General features: G+C 36.3%; 1 protein-coding gene across 1 annotated transcript in view; it reads right to left on the minus strand.

Moving 5' to 3' along the window:
* Window positions 1-21,539, minus strand: part of LOC100749762 (hemicentin-2-like) — a 211,922-nt gene extending 190,383 nt beyond the window's left edge. The window contains exons 1-2 of the mRNA XM_033320493.1: window positions 21,183-21,539; window positions 20,415-20,639 (exon numbers count right to left, since the gene is read on the minus strand). The gene's annotated coding sequence lies outside the window, so the exon portion shown is untranslated. The remainder of the gene's footprint in view (window positions 1-20,414; window positions 20,640-21,182) is intronic.
* Window positions 21,540-22,865: the final 1,326 nt, after the last annotated feature.

Consider the following 22,865-nt stretch of genomic DNA (forward strand, 5'->3'; position numbering starts at 1 on the left):
CTGGACACAAACAAACAATTGGCGAAAGGTTATTTCACACGTGAAAATAAATCGAAAATGTACAATACAATTTTTCGCCCGAAGTTTCGTTTTCGAGAGGAGTGAATTTCAAGAGTTATTATGTGTACCGATTTAATTCCTAAGGAAAAAAGTTCAACCTTTATCTTCTACGTAACGAAGCCTTAAACGAAAAATCTTTACTCTACTTTCTCAAGTTATTTTCACAAGAAGAATAATCTCCTGTCAATTATCTATCGCTGTCAGTTATGATTAGATAAATTCTTATATATTCGACAGGTTATCAAACTCTCTTTTCTCTGAAACAAAACCTGCGACGTAATTTTATTATTCCTGACTTTCAGCTTATTTTAAACCATAGAATCTCCTATATTTCACTCGTACTATGAATTTAAACCACAGTGTATCATAACGGAAACAGTGTCGATATAGTTTCCAAGGTGTGCGCCAAGTCGCTATTCTGTTCCCGTCTAATAGTCCGCGTTTGGTTGGCCAATCGATCCTACGAATTCATGCAGAGAACGTAGAGCATCGGCCCCATGCATTATTTGAAATGTCGAAACTACTTTCGCCGTATCGGTTTGAGTGCCAGGACTCGGCAAACGTCGTTACTGGCTGTCCCTGGTGCTCCCGTTTAATCCTACGCGGCCAGTTTCCTGAATCTCGTACGAACTTCTCCACTAACTTATGCATCGTTCGCTACGTTCCTATGTTACGACTGATGTGGTCGTTGCATTGTCGGAACGCATTACCGGTGTCGTATATCACTCGCTCTTTCACGACGCTCGTACGTATTGACGTTTGAGAAGTCGCAAACGGTATTACGCGTAACATAATTTCGTGCATCGAGTCGGGATCTAAATGTCACACGGACATTGTGACATTACGGCGACGCGCGACGTCGAATGACAGTCCATGAGGTAGTCAAGATTTTTCTCTCCAGACAGTTTATATATGATATGACGATTAATTTTCACCTGCCGAAGGCTTTGTCATCGTTCGCACTAGTATCGAACGTTTTATAGAAGAATTTTTTATAGAAGAAGAGAATTTGTAATGCTATGTAACAGAAAATTCACTTTGCGCGTAATATTCGTTAAAAAAATGGCGCTATTCGTGTAGCTTATAAAATGATAATTAAACTGTGAATATTTATACAAATTTAGATTTTCGTGAAAATAACAAAATGTAGATATTAACGGAGTAGAGCAGATTATTTATTTTTTGTTCTGCTTTTCACTTTGCGATTAATTTTCCATTTTGCGTTATTTTCAGTAATTTGCAGGCAACCGCATCGTCATACCGACAAAACGTAGGATTTGCACAACGTATCCCGAACAGCATGGCACGTTAGTACCTTGATATCCATGTTGATACGGTATTACATATTATTACGCGTGCGGAATCGCGTATGAGATGTTACGGTATAGAGAATAGCATAATTGAGATGCATTGCTTGCGGCGGACTTTAGAGAACGCGCAGCTGCGGCTTTCGCGTTATGCGAAATTTCCCGATGAAACTTTTTGACGGTAGGATTTAAGCCTATGCTTGATAGTTTTGCCGACGAGCAACTCCTTCTGGGAAGATTTATGCATCGTTCGCGAATATATCGACATCGTGCCTAATACGTCGTTGCGCTACCCAAATATATTACTCCCATCATACATCACTCTGCGATGGATATAGCGCACGGATGCATGCGCGTTGCCCGCACTTACGTACACATGAATATACGAGCCCTAATAACGCCGGAAAAATATGATCAATCTCGCTGATTTATCTGGCGTTCATTGAAAATTATTCCGCTATACAGCCGCATTGCATACTATTTGCTCGGTTACACGCTAAATATTTTCTATTGGGTCATCGATAATTTTACTCTCGCGCTAAACTCCGGAAGAGTGTTCGTGGCAAGCTGATCGAGCATTCGTTAAAATATTATTAGAATAGCCGTAGACGATTAAAAATCGAAGCACCGGTGACAAATTATTTTCGAGCCAATAACCGAGTCACGACAGAGACGGTTCGTTCGATCATAAGCTTAAGCGAGATCGCCACGTTCGACATTCCTTCTAATTTATTCGGATCGCAACGTCATTTTTGCAGAAGGGTTAAACATGTTTGATGCTACGTTCGTGACTGAACGCACTATGTTACATCAGATACACCGAAGATTTATCACCAACGAAGAGAATAGGGGAAAAAGCGCGAGCTTTCCTCCGGAACGGTTCCTTCGTTTCCTTCTGCCATTCGAAGCTTAAATCAAACTCCGTTCGTTTTCTTCTGCACAACAAAGATCGATCGATGGATAAATCGGCCAACCCATTCATACCCGTTTTCATTAACAATCATAATGTAGGTGAGCTTTATAAAAAGATGGAAGGTAACTGGCTCGGAGTCCGTTAAATCGATGAGATTGAGCATCGAACACGAAGAATAGTCGTTCAGGTAGCGATAAAAGTCTGTTTACTGCCCGGTTCTTTTGAACAGGACTTTAACTTTAATAAATCTGTCACGCAGGATAACAGTGTAAATACGACTGGATCGTAGACCTTCGGGAGAGTAACTCCCAGTCGTCGAACTTTCTCATTGTCATTCGCTGACTCCGTCAGTTCGTGCTCTTCAATCGATTTCATTGTATTGGGTATCGTACGTGCATTAATTGGGTATAACCGTAATATATGACTCGTGAAAGGTTTTCGAGTCTTCTTCGGAACAGATACCATCGTTCCTGGAATGACACTGACAGGGTAATTACCATTCAGAGTAAGAAGTTACGAAACGTGATGGTTTTTCCCCGTTGTTACTCTGGCCAGTTGCGAGTCCTCTCGTGATTTATTAAAACACACGTCACGCTTCTTTGGATATTTATATCTAATAATCTTCGATAACCTTCTGCTATTGGATAGAATACGCAGAATTTTACAATGTGTAACTAACGACAGCAAAATAGTATTTTCTCTAGTGATAATCTTTTGTTTTATGTAAGTTATACTTGATATAATTTTTCATTTCTAAATATTCCACACGTACGCGAGAATAGGTGCAGTAACTCGCTTCTCTTTGGTTACCGGGAGGATGCTTTAATGTGAAGCTGAATCTTTTTAAAAAATACACGAACGAACGAGTAAACGAGCATGCAGATATAACTTCCTACACTAGATCAATAGAATTCTATTCTGTCTGTGTCCCTTTAGGAACACCAGCCAAGTATCCGTAAACTACCTTCGTTATTTTTAGTAATCCAAGCGTATTGCTATCACATTTCTCGAAAAGAATTATCGATTTCGTCATTACATGTGCGGAGCGTATCTGCGACATTAAGATCGTAAAAATTTCCATCAAAATCGAGCCTCTTATTGATTTATTTATTATTAATCTGTAGAAAACAGTCGTCTTTCCGAAAATATGTATCAAAGGTTGTCTTCGCAAATACAAAATTTAACAAATTTCACAAAATATATGATATACAAAGATCACGTATTACATTAAAAAAGAAGTTTTATTATTTTTCCTAAATACTAGTTGAACAATGTTATCAATGAAATCTTAATTCTGTACAAGACATTACAAATTCGTTTCGATACTATATGCATTTGCAATGTACCACGTATATACCCATAATTTGTCATATTAGAATTTCCTGTGTGAATTGATACTACTGAATACCATTAGCAGAGAATCGAAAATCAATCCCAAATTTGTAACATTCAACGGGATGGACATCACGGTATATAATTTCTGTTACACATTCGCACAACAGATGTGTTTTGGTGTGTTGCTAGATGTTATAAAATAATTTATACGAGAGTTGGATGGTAGAGATTTTAAAGTTATTATGATACAAGAGTGTATTTGAAGTAGGTGTATCTCGTAGTTGGAATAATAATCTCTGTCGATCGGAATAACAATTTTTCGGCCGAGAACTTGAATTTCCAATTTGTAGTAGATCAACGAAATATGAAATTACTATGATTTCTAAATTATGTTTAAAATATGGCTAATATTGTTTCGAAAATGATAATAAAGGATACACCGGTTAATAATACGATCTGATGAATAAATGTAAAAATATAATGAATTAGGTAACAAATTTCTCTCAAGAAATGATAAATTGAGTTACTCAAATATTCCGAGCGTTGATTTGCAACACGATCCGCATGTTACTTAAGAAAGGTGATTAATCACGATATAATTAATTTACACCATTTGTTTATGTTGAGATACTACAGATTCTTACATATATGTATACATATGTTTATGTTTTCTTTTTATTAATTATAACCAAGATATTAAGAAGGGGCAATAGATAATAGTCGATATTGGAATTAGCTTTTTTAAATTATATATTACTACATACTGTATATAGCAAAGTATGTGCTGCTAATGAACCGCTGAGTTTTGTATGTTATCGATGTTCTTGCTGATTATGCGTGATCGACATGCATATGTGAGTATATAGCGGCTCTACGTGTGCACTCTTGAAACTAAAATCGATATCACTGTATTAATGATAAAAGCTTCTCGGTTTTAATTGCTTTAGTGGTGGAATTCGATCATTAGCTTACGGCAAAGTCAAAAACATCGGTTTTGACGTTTATTCTACTTCTGAACTAATGGCTTATCCGCATAGTAAATTGATACAAATCGGTGCAAAATGCTTGGACAGATGGGTAAGAATAATTAAATCACAACGCTATTAAATCACAATTACTAACACATTTTCGCAGATTAATTAACTTTTGTCAATAAGTCTTACCTGCTGTAATTAGAAATCAATAAATTCCTGAAATTATCTACAGCTATTTGCCGTTACCAATGCTGCGACTAATTGCTGTTAAAGACTTTACAATGATCGAACTTTGTTTAACTTATATGAAGTCGATCAATGCTTGAATTTCCCTCGATATGATGGCTGGTTTAATTTCGGTAACCAAACAAATGAAAATTTTCGTCTGAAACATTGAAAGTTGAAAACTGACGACCTATACATAATCTATTCTCTGCGATATCGCTAAAAATTTCATTGTTCAAATATATAATATGAGAATATTATTATACATAAACTTGGTTGATCAAGATAAACATAATTTTATGCCTGAAGTTAAAAAACATATTGAATTCAAAAGGCGCGTTTAAAAGCCGTATTTAAATATTCTACTAAATTGACGTTAACATTAATGATGAGTTTTGAATATCAATTAGAATGTTCCATATAGATCATCAATTTTAAATGAATCTGTCTCATTTTGCACAACGCTTTTGCATATTGTAGATTGCGCGACTGATATTCCGCATAACAATAAATTTATTCGTATAATTGATTCGCAATGAGAAACAAGAGCATTTAATTTTCAATTTTGCTGCATTTCCCCCCTAGTAATTTCAAAAAGAGGCCAAGAGAAATTTCGCTTGTTATCGTATTTTCTGCCCTTTAAAAATCGTTTCTCCATATGCTTACATATGGCGCGTGTGTGAATACGATATGCCGACCAACTTCGTTGGAGGCCTTAATTATTCGGATGGCTTCTTAATTTAATTGCATCAATTAGCATACTACTCCAACTGTGGTTTTGGCCAGGCTGAATCGTTCGTTCCTTCCTGCCTTGGTTTCAAGTTTGAAGCAACATTCTGCGAATCGCTATTCGCGTTACAACGACGGTGATTCTTTTACCATGTACTTTCCATTCTTATTTTCTTGTATAAAGAGTCACCATATTTCCTTCAAATTTATCAATATTAATAACTTTATTTATATACAATTGTATTCGGTACAATTTCTTTACATTCCTTAGCAAATATAATATTTATCTTTTTGTTTAACGTTAATATCTTGTATGGCGTACTGCGTAAGATAAAATCTATGTAGCAATACAGCATTAAATCGAACAATTCGGTATAACACCTTTTGTTATTAATCTGATTCTCTATTTTTCTCCGAAATAATAAATATGATAGAGTGTAGCACAAAGCAAAGATTATAGCGTAAAAATTTTCTCTAAATATTTCTTTAATTACAAGCGAGCCACTGTTCACTGTATTTCAATCGGAACTCGGACGATCACGTAAATATAGAGAAATAGACGTCGTGCCGCGTGAGCCTGCATGCGTGCGGGCGCACGCAGACGAGCTCGTAGGTAAAATAAATTTCCGTGCGAGCGTAATTAAGCACTCGCTGCCGGGAATTACATTGGGATCGGCGAAAACAACTCTTCGAGCACGTCCACTCGAGCGCCGGTACCTCTCCGCATAATTAAGCCCTTAACATCCCTCTACTCCTGGCTGCCACTCAGCACGCGCGAAGGAATGCAGTTTCGTTTGGACGTTTCGTTTGGGCGTTTCATTGGTGAACATCGTAGACAAGGTGGACTCGTCCGTTCACGCGTATATTTTCTTTTTCCCCTCTTTTCGAACCAACTTTTTCGTTCGACAGCCTGGCTCGATTTTTTGTGCCCGAACCTGCCACTTCGTCTTTTTCTTCATAACCGCGAAAATGAGACGAGAAAAAATCGCTGCTGCGAGGAATTTCTGGCGAAGTAAAAAAAGAGCATACCAGTTCGAGGATTGTGTGTCATTACAGCCAGAGATATTGTATCGCCGAAAAACGAGTAGAGCGAGTGTCCTTCTTTTTCTTCGTTTGAAATCTGGTTCGGTAGCATCGAGTATAAAGGGGTTCACATTCCACATACGAACAATGCACTAATATGGACAGTTCGATGAAACGAAAATTAAAAGGATTTGTTGAAACGTTTACGTTTCCGTATTATCCGTGAGTTTCCACCAGCAACCAATGTTGTCAATATCGACAACGATTGACAAAATCATTGATCGTGTGCAGGCCCCTTAAAGAGATCCTGGTGGTCTTGCTTCGTGTGTCCGATCCCATTCGACGTACCGACGTCGAAAGTAGGAGCCAATTAACGGGAGTAAACGTTGAATTAATTTCAAGATAGGCTGTTAGAATGTTCGTATCGTAATTTGAGCAGTTGCGACGTGGCATTTCCTCTAGTTCGTGTAACAAAGATTTCAGTTCAGTTTCCCCGGACTTGGTGAAACCACCGCGTTTAATCAAGTCGCGCGACATGAAACTCTTTATCGTTGCAGAGATAACTATCGGAGAGCGCCACTACATAACGAGTGTACACTGTCACGGTCTCTAATCTGTGATTTCGACGAAACCTTATCGTACAATTATCGGCGGGCGGAGAACGGTCACACTGTAATCTGCGACATCTTGTGAGACGTTCAATCAGAAAGCCTCGTAGACAGCGGTAAATAGAGTTACTCGCGACAAAAACGAACAAAGAAATTGAAATCGAAAGAGCGACATTTTCAAACAGCCGGAAGACCGCGTCGTGGATTCGACATTAGATACTCCGTTTGCTGTAAAAGAAATTCGATCGGAAAATTGGTCGTACGATATGATATGGGATAAAAAAGAAATGCAAAGGATAATTAAGGAACACAAAGGGAGACGAGATTAATTCTTTCTAAAGATACGATAATCCTATCGTATTCCTTCATTCCTCATATTTCAAATTATATATATGCCAAAAATAATTCTTCACCTGTTCCTCTCGTGTTATCTTCTCTGCTACTCAAATAACCCTTAAACGTTCGAAGAACATTCGTAAGCGAAGGAAGAAATCGAATTAGTCGATTAGCTCGCTGAAGTTGTAATTCGAACATCGATGGTTCGGTTGCTGAGAGCATTAAATTGTATCGATTTAAGCAATTCACGTCATAACGATTTGTACCTGTCTAAAGAAATCAATATCCTGTAGCTTCTTAATTTGTATAAATCACGATCAAATCTAGATCAGTTTATTTGAAATTATTATCGTCTGTTGTTATATGATTAAATCTCAGATAACGTAGCAAATAACGCGTTTCTATGCCTCTGTCAATTCCGGCCTATTCTATTTCTTTTAGACTGTTTAAATCATGAGCCAGATTCGGTCTAAGACGGTAAATACTTCACGGTGGTCCATGCTAACAAAGAGACGCAGTTACTTCGGCCGACTCTGCAGCAGTGAGGTTGAGAAAACAATTTATCGACGTATCAGCCTTTCCAGAATGTTGAAAGTAACAGCGACAATAGTATCGATCACGTAAGTATTGTTTATTGAATATCGTCTACGAAAATAGCCCATTAGAGTATATAAAGTTAATGTACAAGGAGAATACACATATAAAAAATAAGAGTTAATAAAAGTACAATGAAATGCGGCATAGTGACTCTTTGATTGTAGAAGAAGATTCAGAGAATATATACATCAATTGCGAAAAGTGGGTTATCAATGTTAATGGCCATGCGATCTATGCCGGTACGGTAAGCAAACTCAGTGTTATGTTATGCGGTTTGACATAGAAAATTTCATGGTACCGCACATTTCTCTACGGACTGAAACATTAATTTTCAAACTGTTGACCATTATACACTTTACGTACAAATAATAGGATGTCATGAAGCTTCCTTCCACGTTTCAGTGATGTGAGGCTAAGATCAATAGCCGTGGCAGGCGATAGAAATGGAATCGTCACAATCTCTCGCAGTTAGACGTAAAGATTTATATTAAACTCTCTTCGATATCGGAAGATAAAGAAAGCCATATTTTTTTTTTAGCAGAAATGGAAAATAGAAAACTATTGGGAGGACTAGATTCGAGGATTAACGGGAATCGTATGTTTTACAGATTTATACTATTTTATAGAAAAAGTTGTATTTACGTCTACAAATTTTAGTAACGAAACGTAAATATATATATATATATATTTGTTTAAGACAAAATTATTTTATAGGATTCTATGTAAATTAGGACTCCTTAAATTTTGGATTCGTGAAAGAAAAAAGATATTTAGAAATTAAAGTCTTAATTCCAAGCTTTAAGAACGCCGTAAAACCTTACTATGAGATTAAGATTATGTTAATTATTTTAAGCACTATTTTATGTATTTTGTTGGTCATAACTGGAACTGAAAATTTGAAGAAATTTACATCTGGTGGTTTACTTCGAAGAACTTGCCAAGTTGGTAAATACGAGCACACTAACTTGTGGATTTAACTTTGGATTAAGGTTTTAATACTTGATTTGTTCCGGAAAAATAAGAAGTTGAAAAATAAAGTTAAGTAAGTACATAGAAATTAAAGTTAGTTCATCTCACTAGAGATTAAAAAGAAGTTTTACGTGTAAAATTAAGAATTTATTATTAAAGACAACTAAATTCTTATAGGAATAATAAATTACGAATTGTATCATTCGAGTATGTGACTTGTGTCCAGCTTCGCAAAAATCAACTCACTTACTTTTACGAGCTTATTTATCGCGAACAGATGGTAGAAATTTTAAGGTAATTTGTAAAAAATGTTTATAACGACGTTACTTTGCCCTGCTTTCGCATTTATGGACATTATTTTTTCTTCTCTTTTTTTTATACGTGGGGAAATCCTCATTGATACCCCCACGCTGTTAGAAGGGGCGGGGTAGCGTCGGATTATACCGACTAGAACCCCACGGTGGACCGCTCGACGCTCAGCTCTTTCGAATTACTGCCGGAGAAAAAAAAAGCTTCTCGTCCGCATACGAAACCAAATAGCAGAAATCACTTCGAGGATATACCATCGCTGTTCGAAGACTTGCACGGACTGAATTGGTTTCCTTTTGTTCCTTCTGCATTTTGCAAATGCACGTTCGCGGAAAGGAATGATCGGGACACGACTATGGGCGCCAGGATTTGAAAGCCCCGGGTCTCGAACGTTCGTAACCAAAGGCGCTAACCACTGCGCTGCCGTCGTTCAACACATTTATAGACTGTCGTGCAAATTATACAAGAATGAAATACCTATAACTCAATTTAGCTACAACTATATATAATATAAGAACGAATTCCTGTAATTAATACATGTCTACCATCATTGATCTCCAGCAACGTGTACTTTGAATTACGTCTGTCGAAAACAATTGAAATGAACTAGCATCTAAAATAGCGGCGCTTTTTTAACTCAAATAACGACAAATCAGTCAGGAAATCTCGATTAGGCTTGGCTGTTACGAGCGAGCTAGTTTCAGTCGACGATCAAACCAAAGAGAATTCGTCGCGATATGACGTAGGTATATAACGTTATCGATGACAAAGAGATATCAATCACGAAGATACACGCGGATTCCTGGATCCTCGGGAATCTCGCGAACAGGCGATGGATTGGATATTCAGGTGACCGCGTTCAAAGCTATCGATTACAATCAATGCACGGATCGATCTGGGAGCGAAATTCACACCGCGTGCGAAAACCAGTCCTCATACGATATCTTGATGATTACTGGCAAGAAAAAATTCCACGGATGGTAGCAACAGGGGCCGATGATTGCGGCTATTTTCCTTGTGGCGCGACGCGGTGTTTGGCCATGGAATACGAGAGGAGAAAACTGTATATATGTGTGAGTTGGAGAGAGAGAGAAAGAGAGAGAGAGAGAGAGAGAGAGAGAGAATAAGGCAATAATATACGAGAGAGGGAAACAAAAGTAACTTGGGAAAATCGAAACCAGAGAAAAGAGGGAATGGTCATTTTAACGATTGTTACAATTTTTTGATAAAAAGGCTGTTTCAAAGAACAAATTGTAATATGAAACATGGTAAACAAATCTGTATCGAATAAAGAATGAACATCGCTGTAACTTTTTCAAGCAACGCGATATACAGAGCGTTCGAAAAATTGTGTCGAAATATTTTAATTAAGAAGAAGGACAACAGTATATGCTTGCGAGATTAGATCCGAATTTTTTGAAGCAGAAGCATCTGTATAGAGGTGAGACGATAGCGAGAGAGAAAAAAATACGATCATGAACTATGAAAATTAATATATACTTAGAGAGAAATATATGCTCAGCCTATGATCCGCGTATTTGGTTCAAGCTCGTTGAGAATTGACATTCTCTGCTCTCTGCGCTACTCTACGTGCATACGTATCAGATTTTTCCCGCGAGGAACTCACAGGACCGTCCGAAATGTTCAGTGAAACGTTCGGTCAGGTATTGGACGAGGTATATTTTCCCGGTGATCGCGATTAGATCGGACGGATTGATATTTGTGAAAAATCGCGAAAGTTATTTTGCGACGTACTGCGCGCCGGTTGATTGATTAACTGTATTGTATTTCTTTGCCTCAGCTGTTTGTACAACGGGTACAATTTTCATTGAATTTGCATCGCACGAGTGTAAACAATACGTTGCACGGTTTTTTGAACGCTTCGATTTTTAGTTGTAACAATGGAAAATGCGTGTGGGATTTTGTTCTTCTATTGTGTAAGAAATATTTTGTTCTCCTTCTTCGATCGTTTGTGAATATAATATGTGATGATATATCCTATCTTTCTTTAGACTCTCTAGAGTGTTGACATTTCACTTTGGAAAAAAATACGTAATTTACGATTTTGATCGCAGTGAAACTGGAAAAATAATAGTAAATAGACAGAATGTCTCCGAATACAGAATTATCGAATAAAAATGATCGAAGAATAAAAGGAAAGACATCGGTACAACGAAGAATTTTTTACTGATACAAGATATATTTTGTTAAATAAAGCTAACGATTAGCTTGTACTAAAGTTAAGACAATAATTATAGAATTAAAATTAGGAGCAAAGAATTTTCCTGGATTTGATTATATGCTTGGAAATTTGGTAATCAATTTAGTAAGTGTAATTTGTACCATTATTTATCGATAAGTAGCTCAAAAATATACGGTAAAGTTGTAAACTCGTCCATTAAGGTCTAAGTACGCGTGTCGCAAAGTTATTTCACGTATAGCGTAATTACATGAAAAACATGCCACACAGAGAAATATATTGACAGGAATAAATATACGGTTGAGGCCAGAATCATTATCTAATACACACGACATGTTGCGAAATTATGATCGATCATGCGTCATTAGGAACTTCACACGAGATTCGACAAGTAGTTCAGTCCAACATTTCATGCCTTTGATAAATATTTATACTTTAAAAAATTAGATTAGGAAACTATACAAAGTTTAAAAATTGAAGAGCAAAGGTAGGATCTGTGATAAGGAAACTTTCGAAATGTTAAGTTATATAACTTTATCGTTTGTTACATAAAATAAAAATTATAACTTCCATACTAATTACGTGTTTTCGAACGTTTCCTTCTCGCGCTATGCTAATTAAATTATCTAGAATATTTACTCAACCCTTTCTACGAACTATGTCTTTCGATACCTTTCGACATCGGTGCGATATTTGAAGCATTAAGTCTTGTTTTAAATAACAAACGAATAATACTTTTATAAATGAATAATACAAAAATAACTTCGAGAACTATAACACACATTCTCGCTGAGATAACACAGTAAAATAAATTGATAATTTTTCAAATAATTTAACAGGAACAGTGTCACAATTCAAAATAGCGCTCTTTCTTAATACTAAGTAACAGCACGTCATTAGAGACGCTAAAAATTGCGAAAAGAGAAGAATTGTTTCAGTTCTATACGATTTTCCAATTTGCTACAATTCTATAATTTCAAACCACTTTTCTTAATTTCCTTTTTCAAACTACTTCTAGCAAAGCATAAGTGTTCGTAGGTTCGTAAGTGTTAAAATACAAGTTTTTGGATCAAAATTCTTCGCTTTAATCATCGATATATTATAGATTCTTTGATTATTAGGCGCTTCGTCCTTTCCGATCCCATACTTTTCCGTGTCTAATTATCTAGTCTGATCTCGACTGCTTCGATTTTTAACGATCACGCGGCGGATTCAAGAACTTCGCTATAATAATGATAAGGAAAAAGGAGCAAAATACACAAAGAAAGGGTGAAAGGCGGTTCTATCTGTCGTGCTATCGGTAGAAACGATTATCGAACGAAAATGTGTGTGCGGCGTCGGAGAGTTTGGTCAGGACAAAGAAGCAATCGGTGCGTCAAGCAACCGATTAGTTTGCCAGTCAGGTATGTATTTATATTGTTAGTCAGCTCGTAACTATCTACCTGCGGAATCGTTTCACGCTAGCCGACCTGTCTGGTTGGTCTGACGCGTCTCATAATGCAGGACGGAACATCGATACGCTTCCTTACGACCTGTTCGATGTTTTTTTTGGCCGAACGCGTAAAATCGGGACCTGACAAAATAACGCAGTGTTATTATCTCGCCGCACAGGTTTTTCAGGTCTTTTAATGGTCTTTTACCTCTTCAGTGCGGTAACGTGTTACTTTTGCTTTACAGAGAGGGTAAAGTTGATTAAAATTGCGCCCTCAAGCTTCATATTGGATTCATTTTGTAACCGGCACGAGAAACTTATAGCGAAATGAATATAAAAGAAAGGTATTATAAAAGAAAGGTGTTTCAACATTTTATATTCGAACGAAACAATGCGATAATTGACGTAAAAATAAAATAATTCTTGCCGCCATAATGTAATTCTAAACATTCCGTAGTCACTTAATGTTTTATTCTAAATTGAATCGTGTATTTCCGTAATACCTGATTAATACTACGCACTACTATCTACTATGTACTAAGTTAATGTTATGAACGAAGCATCGTTATGAACGTTATCATCGATTTTGACGTTTAAAGTAAAACCGATCGGACATTTTACTAACTTTCACATAGATAATTTGGAAACAATTATGCCTCTAACAACATTTTGATCGAACACGAGCCTAAAAATTGCAGTTTGTCGCAAGCTTGTCACAACAGCGTGACAATACATGCCGCTTTATACATGCGTTTAACGAACGATCGTTAATTCAATATTTACATATATCCTGTATTTATGGTACGTACGTAGTTGCGTTAACGTGATTAAATGCCGAGGTCTCTTCAGCCTGTTACATCCTTCTGGTGAATGGGAACGGAATTTTATTACTGTGCTCGTAGAATGTGGTTACGCTGTTGTGTAACACGTAATTGCGGTAGTAGCGTAAAGCGTGTAAATTTAAGAGCCTATAATTATGTTGGTAACGATAACACGTGTCTATAAAGTGTTTCGAAATTGGAATCTTTGTATCCTAAGAAGGACATAACTATATTATAAACTGTAATTTACTAGACATAAAGAAAATTCTACGCATGATAATTTTAGAAAATGTTAGAAGCCAAATACCAATATGGTCTTAAGGAAGCTGAAAATATTTCATTTACGTTTTGAATATCATATAATTAAAGTGATGGTGTAAAATATGGGGATATGGAAAGCTATGATCGTACATTATACATATCTATATGTATGTATCACTGACGATAACCTGTATTTACGTAGGAAATTATTTGTATCATTATTCCTTCTCTTAATGAAACGAGGCAACATAACCGAGATAATTGAACGTTACAGAAATTTATTTCTTCATAACGAATTCAATTGAAAATAAAATATTCATATAATACCATAGAAATCGAAAAGTAATTGATTTACATCTTCGAGACATGACATTAACGTCATCAATATCTTACTTTTAAGGATTCACATATATAATAACCATGTAACAATAATTGTAGGAACTGAATATCTTATTCTCAAAACCTACAGTCACGACTTGTAACGGTGTCCATATGTAACGGTATACGTAAAAAATGAGTAAACGTGTCATTTGAATAATCAGCTACAGCGAAGATTAACATTTGATTAGAAGATTTAACTGTAACCACAGAATAAAGGAAAAGAGGGATTAAATTAAATGGCGTAAGCCGGAAACTGGCTATAAACGTAACTGTTACAACACGACGATCAATGACGACTGCTACGACGCGTCCAAGTGGTTGCAGCTGTCACAACAACCAGACAATGAAAAAAAGTGTTCCTGTCTCTTTAATAAGCTCCATGTTACATGCGATACGGCGCGACGTCGCTTCTACTATCTTTTTCAGATTTGTATCGCCGATTAAGATAAATGCAAACATGTGTTTCACTGTCAGAGAATATTAAATTTTGGTACGTACTTAAAACAATGGAATATTTAGGAAATAAATGTATTAGATCGCGTATTTTCTCAGAAACTGTGAAAAAAATTCCAATTGCCAATTATTCGATGCGTAATACGAACGTTGTTGTACGTATTTAAATATAAGTACATTCCTACTCCTAAAAGTCTTAGAACGCCTATTCTTGATAAACTTTCAGTATTTCGTGTAGATTGTAAATTTGTAATTGCATTTAATATATTTTTCGTCGTATAAAGCATCAAGCTGAGTGATCTTTCAACCATTCATTGCCCACTTTTGAAGGAAATATAGGCAGTAACTGTTCTAAGGTTTTCAAAAGAGGGTGTATATCTTAAAAAAATGTTAATGCTTAAAAATCGCCCAAAATATTTTCCAACAGACATCATTTACTCTAGAAATTTCCAAATAATGTAAAGTATAAAACGACGTAAAATATTTATTGTAACAAAACCTACTGTTTCAGTTTAAAAATGTTCATCGTATAATTTTTATTTAGAAGAAAATTACTTGTATTTAAGAGATCCGTGCTAAAAAAAGCCGTCTGAAATATTTTCCGAAATGCACACATTACCTTGGAATTTCGTAAACGATGTAAAGTGCAAAACCATGTAAAATATTCACTTGCACGTTTCCATGTTTAAGAAGAAAGCTCGAAGTTAATCTTTACGTGAACTTTACAAGCGCGATAACGTATTCTTTCAACACACGTCTCACAAACTCTTCGCCAGGTACATTCATCGTCCTGCAACTTAACACTTATTTATACTATTTTTTACGTGGTGGCTATTCGCACTTCAAATGGAGCCAAATACGAAAGGTGGGCCGCGTGAGAAAGTCCCGTGGCGCGCTCTTGATTGTCTTTTTTCGTTTAAATAAACAGTACGTCTCTGGTCTACCTTTCGTCCATCCACCGGCTTCCTTTATTCCACGGTCCTTCTCTCGGACCAGCCACGGTGAATAATGGCTGCTCCAACCTTTAGCGAGAGGAAGCCTCACGCTGAGTGCATGACGACGACTTGCACGCGTTTTTTATTCTAAGGACGCCAACTGCAGCCAACTGCGATATTGTTTTTAAGAGCAGCTGAGAGTATTGCATTCGAATATAACGGGCAGCGGAGTACGCGTTCGCACTCATGGTGTTGCTTCCGTGATGTTCACGTGAAATTTAAATTGGTACGCGTTACGATGGTTAATTAAAGTTTAATTAAAAGTTCATTAGGCTCGATATGAAGTGCCAACTGTGGGCAAAATTTATCGGGCCATTCGGCAACGACTCAGTTTCGTAATGGCTTCAGAATTACTTGCGGTCATGACTGCGCTTATTTCGATACAATTTTCTCCGTTCATTAAAGCTTACTAATTAAAACAAACCTAACGCGATAATGTCTATGGATCGTTGAAGAATAAGACATCCTTGAAGAAATTGGAACGATCACATTCGTCCCGTGTAGTCTTCGAAGAACGGTTCCACGGCTTCCTCTTTCGTTTCCTCCCTAATTCAACAGAAGTCTAAACTCGCTTCCTCCGACGGATAGACGTTCCAGCTTTCCATCTTGGCACGCCATATCAGGACTGCATTAGACTAATGATCATGATGCATTAATATTCCGGCTGCTTTTCTGTGATGCATCATTCAAGCGTACTCCTTCAATCTATCTTGCTCCATTAATTACTTCGGCTTTTTGTGCCTGCGTATTCCAGTCGGCAGTTCCACTCTTTGGGAAAATAATTTCCTTCCTCACGTCATCGTCCCCAAGCGGCGACTGCTTTAATTGCCGCACACTCCAGGACTCAACGCTACGAAATCTACTTGCTCGTTTCCCCGGTGGACTCGAATGCTCCTCCCATTATACCCTAATGGCATAATAATCTGTATATCCCGCGATATGGTTTCCAATTTCAAGCGCTGATGCAGTCGGGGCGCAGCGTGTATAGTGTATACGTATAACAGCTGGCTTTCTGGGCCGCCGGTGAGTTACGATTGCCACCAAGTAATGGCTACGTGGATGTTTCGCTGGTTTGTGCAACTCTACTGCGTATTCCCCAAACCAGATTTTCTCCCGCCAAACCGGCCCGTTCAAGATCGTTTCTCAATCCAGCCGAGGAAAATGTAATTTTGTATTTTCCTTGAGAGGATTTTAAACGAATGTCGCGGTTAATGGGACCTCCCATGGTCGCTCGATACCACCGATTCGATTGCTCGAAATGCGCCGTTGCCTGATTGAATTTAAGTATTCGATATATTCGCGCTTTCACGTTTCCTTCATTTGTCACGCGATTTGTATTGCGAACAAAATGCGAATAGTACATTTGCTTCCATTCAATTTATCTATCTACTATATTATAAATCCTTTTTACAAGCGAAATTTTAAAACTATTTTCTTTGTCTTTATTTCGTACGTTTTACGATATTTAACATTAACGACGAATGTATCGATATAGTCTTTTTAAGCACCGTAACAGTCTTCCAATGGCGTTATACGAAACCATAGGGAATCATACTGTATTTTCATAAGTTTAAGACACTTGTATAAATAAACGCCATCCCTCTCAAGAGTCCCATTCGTTCGAACAAATTCACAGTACCAGTTTTAAAATACACGTTTGCATGATTTTTCATTTCTCGACCAGAAGCTTTACTAACAAGGAATTCTTTGAATATTAGATACTCATCGAATGGCGAACAAGTTTTATGACTCATTATGAGAAACACTCTTCATCGGTAAAACAAAGAGCAGCCGAAATTTACGGATATGTCTTTCGATTTTACATGACATTTACGGGTCTCGTATAGCGACACAAGGGGCCACTTATTTTTCGAAGGGTGCTTCGCTAATGAGACATCCAAACGGGAACCTGTGTTACGTGATCGTGAACACTTCTACGGCTCGTAAACGTCCGGTGGTTTTACGCGGCGAAGCGTGTCAGCGTCGCCGTCATGGTAAATTTGCAACAAATAGAAACTGTGCGGCCGTGAGTGTATGCATGCCTCACAACTAGAAGGTTTCTTCAATAATGCACGCTTGTCGTCGAACATATAGGGCTGTAGAGTAAGGTCCGACATGGTCGACATTGTTTTATCTTTCAACAACGTGTTCGTGATAATGCGCCTGCATGTAGATATTCGTGATAAAGGGTGTACTTGCAAATATTGTTCTTTTCGTGGACGTGTCAAAAATTCATCGCACGTCTCTTATTATACTTGGCGAGCTATATTACATTTGTCGATTTTTCGTCGTTCCATAAAAATGCTAGCAATTGAAATTTTTCTCTGATATTTACAACGCGGGAATTTGAAAACTCATCGATATAGAAAACGCTTTTTCCGCTTAATATCGACGCTGAGGATGCTTAAACAAGGAAGCCACCGCCAGCTTTCGACTCTCGATTGTCACTCTAACTGGCACAAATTGACACTGGTACGGGAAATAATTAAACGCTCGTTTCGCTCGGCCCGCGCTCTGTAGGGAAACAAGTTAAAATAAATCACCGAAATGTCGTTCGTTGTCGTGTGACTCGGCGCATCGACCCGCTGATCTGTGGACACGGTCCCGCAACTTCGAAACAACAATCGTTAATCGACCTTAAATTCGGATCGTAAATTATTTTTTATTCCATGAGCACTCGATGAAAATGAATCAAGCGTTTCATGGTTCTACGTGTTTGTATAATCCAATGGAGCTGTTAGTAGTTCATGTAATAACATGTATTTACTTAATTGAATCGTGCGTATCGTTGTGAATACTTTTTATGCTCTATTGAACACCATTTACAGAACATTAATTAATTTCTTTGAACATAGAAAAGTGAAACAGTCGGAATCGACACGGACCTGAAAATTGATCAATTTCGAAGTGGGCAGTACTCTAATCTTTTTGTTTTATGAACTTTTCATGATCGGTAAAACGACAGTAGTCGTTAAAAATTCACGCAAAACTTTGGAATTGGAATTTGATGGCGAAAGTTTACAGTCAAATTTTAGAAAGTCATTCTTCGAAATTATAATCTGCGAATATTGCCTAGGAAATAAATTCTCAAAAAGTTATTAATACAGTTGTTGAATGAATTTCAAAAAGTAGCAAAATTACTTTCGCCAAGACTGTATATTTGGTAATTACATGAAGATATTAATTTATACTCTGAAAAAATTTTCTAAAAAATGCATCACCTAGGTATGTCACAAACTACTGGACGATAATGCGAAAATAGTGTGGTAATTAAATACGGTAATTAATCATAACGTAAATGAGCTCAACGCATCTTTGCACCTTTGCTTATCTCGTTAAGTTGTCAAAGAAATGTACAGCACAGTCACGTTTCTGAGGAAACTAATGTTGTGTGTCCAACACGTTAATCGTTGGTCTTTGTTAATGAATTATTACCCTACACTTCGCGTACAAGCCAAGTACCGGTACGACAGCCAGTCAGCCAGTCAGTCACTGCAGTTAATCGCGACGTTGACGAAGAACGAGTGGCTAAGTGCGACACGGGAATTTTTATGTTGCTCCTCGAGCAAGCGTTAACCTCGCCAGCCGATTTCTATCATTGTACATGTCCGGCTGTACGGACGGAAGCAGGGAAACACGTGTATTCATATTACGAAAGCGATAACGCGCCTTTTATACGTAACAAACGAAAAAATTCCCACCTTTATCACGACCATTCTATTCACCTAACAAATGGAAGTGTTATTTACGCTCTTTTTCTTTTAATCGGTGATAGGCAAAAAGCAACTATTGTATTCTTGCATTTTGCATCGATATTAAACTATATTTGATTACAAAAGGAAAGTGTAAGCTATTGTTGAACGATATAAAGTAAATTAAAATATTGCGAGGGAACTAAATAAAACGTATGAAACGAATTAATCTTAATTGTTAGAAAGATAGCATAAAGTTATATAAAAAAATTGTATAATTAAATAAATTTGATTTAAAAGTAAAACATACCGATATAATAATATATCTCTGTTATTAATTTCTATCAAGACATAATGTAACATATATGTTCCTTTCATTTCCACGAATAAATTCTATTATGCAAAACCCTATTAATTTCACAATTCTATCTCATAAAGAAGTACGTGGCAAATGCGTTACTGTATCAAACGAGGAATTAATTACTACGAACATGGCACGAAATTTGTTCGCAGCATAGAAATCATCAGCTTGTCGATTAAATATTCAGGATCAGTTTCGACAAGTTTGAATTTTCTATTCACTAGTGGCAAACCACGGAACTCGTGACGGGAGTACAGGTATACTCGCATACAGAGTACTTACGTTCCTAAGTGCGACAGATATTATCAGCCGCGAGAACGACTGTGTTTCTGGTCGTCGAAGGGACCCGCGAAAACGACGAGATTATTCAGTAAAAGTTCGCCGCCACTGTCTTATCATTCGTGTTCAAAACTTGTTCATGCTTTCCACTTACCGGAACGTGATGAGAAATCGGGATGGGAGATCTTGGCTGTGTGTGTTCTCAGAGCTGGTTCCTGAGCTGGAGACGTTTCTTACACCGGTGACAACCCACCTGCCCTCTGTAGATCGCGCAACATCTGCGCTGGATTCACGTGTGTTCGCGATATGTTCGCGGTTATGACATCATTTATTCGAAGAACGGAATTTATACGGTACAAAAACTTCACGTTGCAACTTCCTGCAAGGAAACAGACACGATTTACTTAAGTAACTTTTTCCACGAATAACTCGATCAAACGAATCGAATCTCGTTATTATCGAGTATCGAAAAGAGAAACCGTAAAGGAACGGTAAAGAGGCACGTACAGGATCGATAATATTATCGATATCCCCACCACTTAACACCAGTGATACGTGGATTGCAAAATATAGAAATTCTTGTCGATATTTAATCTCAGTTCTTTAATATCGATCACACACGATTGATAATATCGTCAATGTCATTAAACATATATCGTCATTAAATATTGACGGTTATTATTGCTAGATATTCGAGATATTACTGATCGTTTGCACATTCGAAAAGAAAATAATCGATTTTACACGATACAAAAAGTTTTTTGTCGTCAGTTAAGTGATTGGTTTAAAGTGTATTAAAATGTATTAAACATGTGACGAGTTGTCTCTTATGTATACGTTAACACTTGTTATAATATATACATAGTAGTTAATATATTGTTTGTGATTTTAAATGAATAACAATAAAAATATAGTTACTTACGACTTGAAGTCGACTCCCCACGGTTTAGCAGCAACGACACTAGCGACCCTGGTGGAAGTTGTTATTACAATTCGGTTATATTTGGGCGGTACAGTAAATGTGTTTTCGCGTTTCCAAAGGATTTATTTACCAACATTTGAACTTTCGATACATATTTGATCCCGGTTGTTTATATTACATTTCGTGTTACGAACGAGTTATATGTTATAAAAACAGTATTTTGACATACATACACCGTCCAAAACAATTAAATAATCGTTACTACGAACAGTTTTATTACACGAAAAAGGTTAACAGAAACGAAGAACTCTTGTGACTTCAATACATTATTTGTGCGATGCTGCCATAAAAACAATCATGGAAGCAAGGTATGTAAGAAACAATTAAGTGACATAGTGAACGATTCACTAATTATTTTAAGCAATGCACTTACATGATTTACAACAAATAACTGACTTGTATAGTAACAATACAATACGTCATATGACATATAATTCAAATAACTCTATTTTAATGATAATTGTTGATTCATGAAATTTGAAATTGATTTCACTGACTGGTTATGTATAATGCAAATTTTTCGTTTATGTATGCACGGTTTATTTATATTTTATCTTTTTCATTATTTCGTATTTATTGTTTTTTAAAAATCACTAGTAATTTTACTTTAAAGTATTTTTATTTATCCCATTTACTTTTTATATTTAATTATATTTATCTATTTTTATATATCTGAAATGTAAACCTATGTACAGATATGGAAGCGCAAATTTAATCACTAAAGTTATTTGACAAGGAACAAGTTCTTAATCTGCCTTTTCGATCTTTATAGTCTTTAATTTTATTTATAATAGCATAAAATAATATTCTAGATATTATATAATTTTTTATTCACGCAACTTAAACAAGTTTAAAATATGTTTTCGTTGATTATGTCTCTGATGATATCTTTTGTCCAGAATCCAATATGGACGAACAATTTATGGTACGAAATAATAAAAATAATTCATGAATTCATTTTAATGAAACGGTAAATGAAAGTAATTTTCCATTTTCGCAGAAGTGTAGTTTCTTTATTCCCTATTAACATCCATCTTAAAGCAAATTTAGAGGCGCTTAAAGTTACACAGTAACCCCCTCGATTTATCAGGATTATCGATATTTTAAGGATATAAAGACAGTTTTATGGTCGCCGATACTTGGCCATTATTTATGGATAATCGATTGTAACATCTGTACTTCATAGCAGTGGTGTGGCGTATATCAATATTTATTTTATCGAAACGTTTCGTCGAAATATTGCGCTTTTATGCCTTTACATCTTTATTAAACGATAATGTTGAAAATAATGGTTCTGAGGTTGAATTTCTCAGCAAAGTTCAAAGTAATATAAGTAATATAAGTTGACTGGAAATATAAATAATATCTAATATAAAATTAAATTAATAATAAGTATACTAAGTACAGTAAATAAATATGTATATTTTTATATTTGCTCTAACGAAGATAGAATATGTGAAAATGAATGAAGCTGCAGGAAATTAATGCTTTAGTTTTAATCAATAAAATCAGAATACTATAACAAATTCAAACTTTTATGTATTGATATACTCTGTTAACCTATTTATCTTTCAAGCAGAAATGTTTAAAATTACAGTGTTAATAGTTAATAAAGACAAATAA

Source organism: Bombus impatiens, unplaced genomic scaffold (genome assembly GCF_000188095.3).
Source record: "Bombus impatiens unplaced genomic scaffold, BIMP_2.2 scf_0318, whole genome shotgun sequence".
NCBI classification, from domain to species: Eukaryota; Metazoa; Arthropoda; class Insecta; order Hymenoptera; family Apidae; genus Bombus; species Bombus impatiens.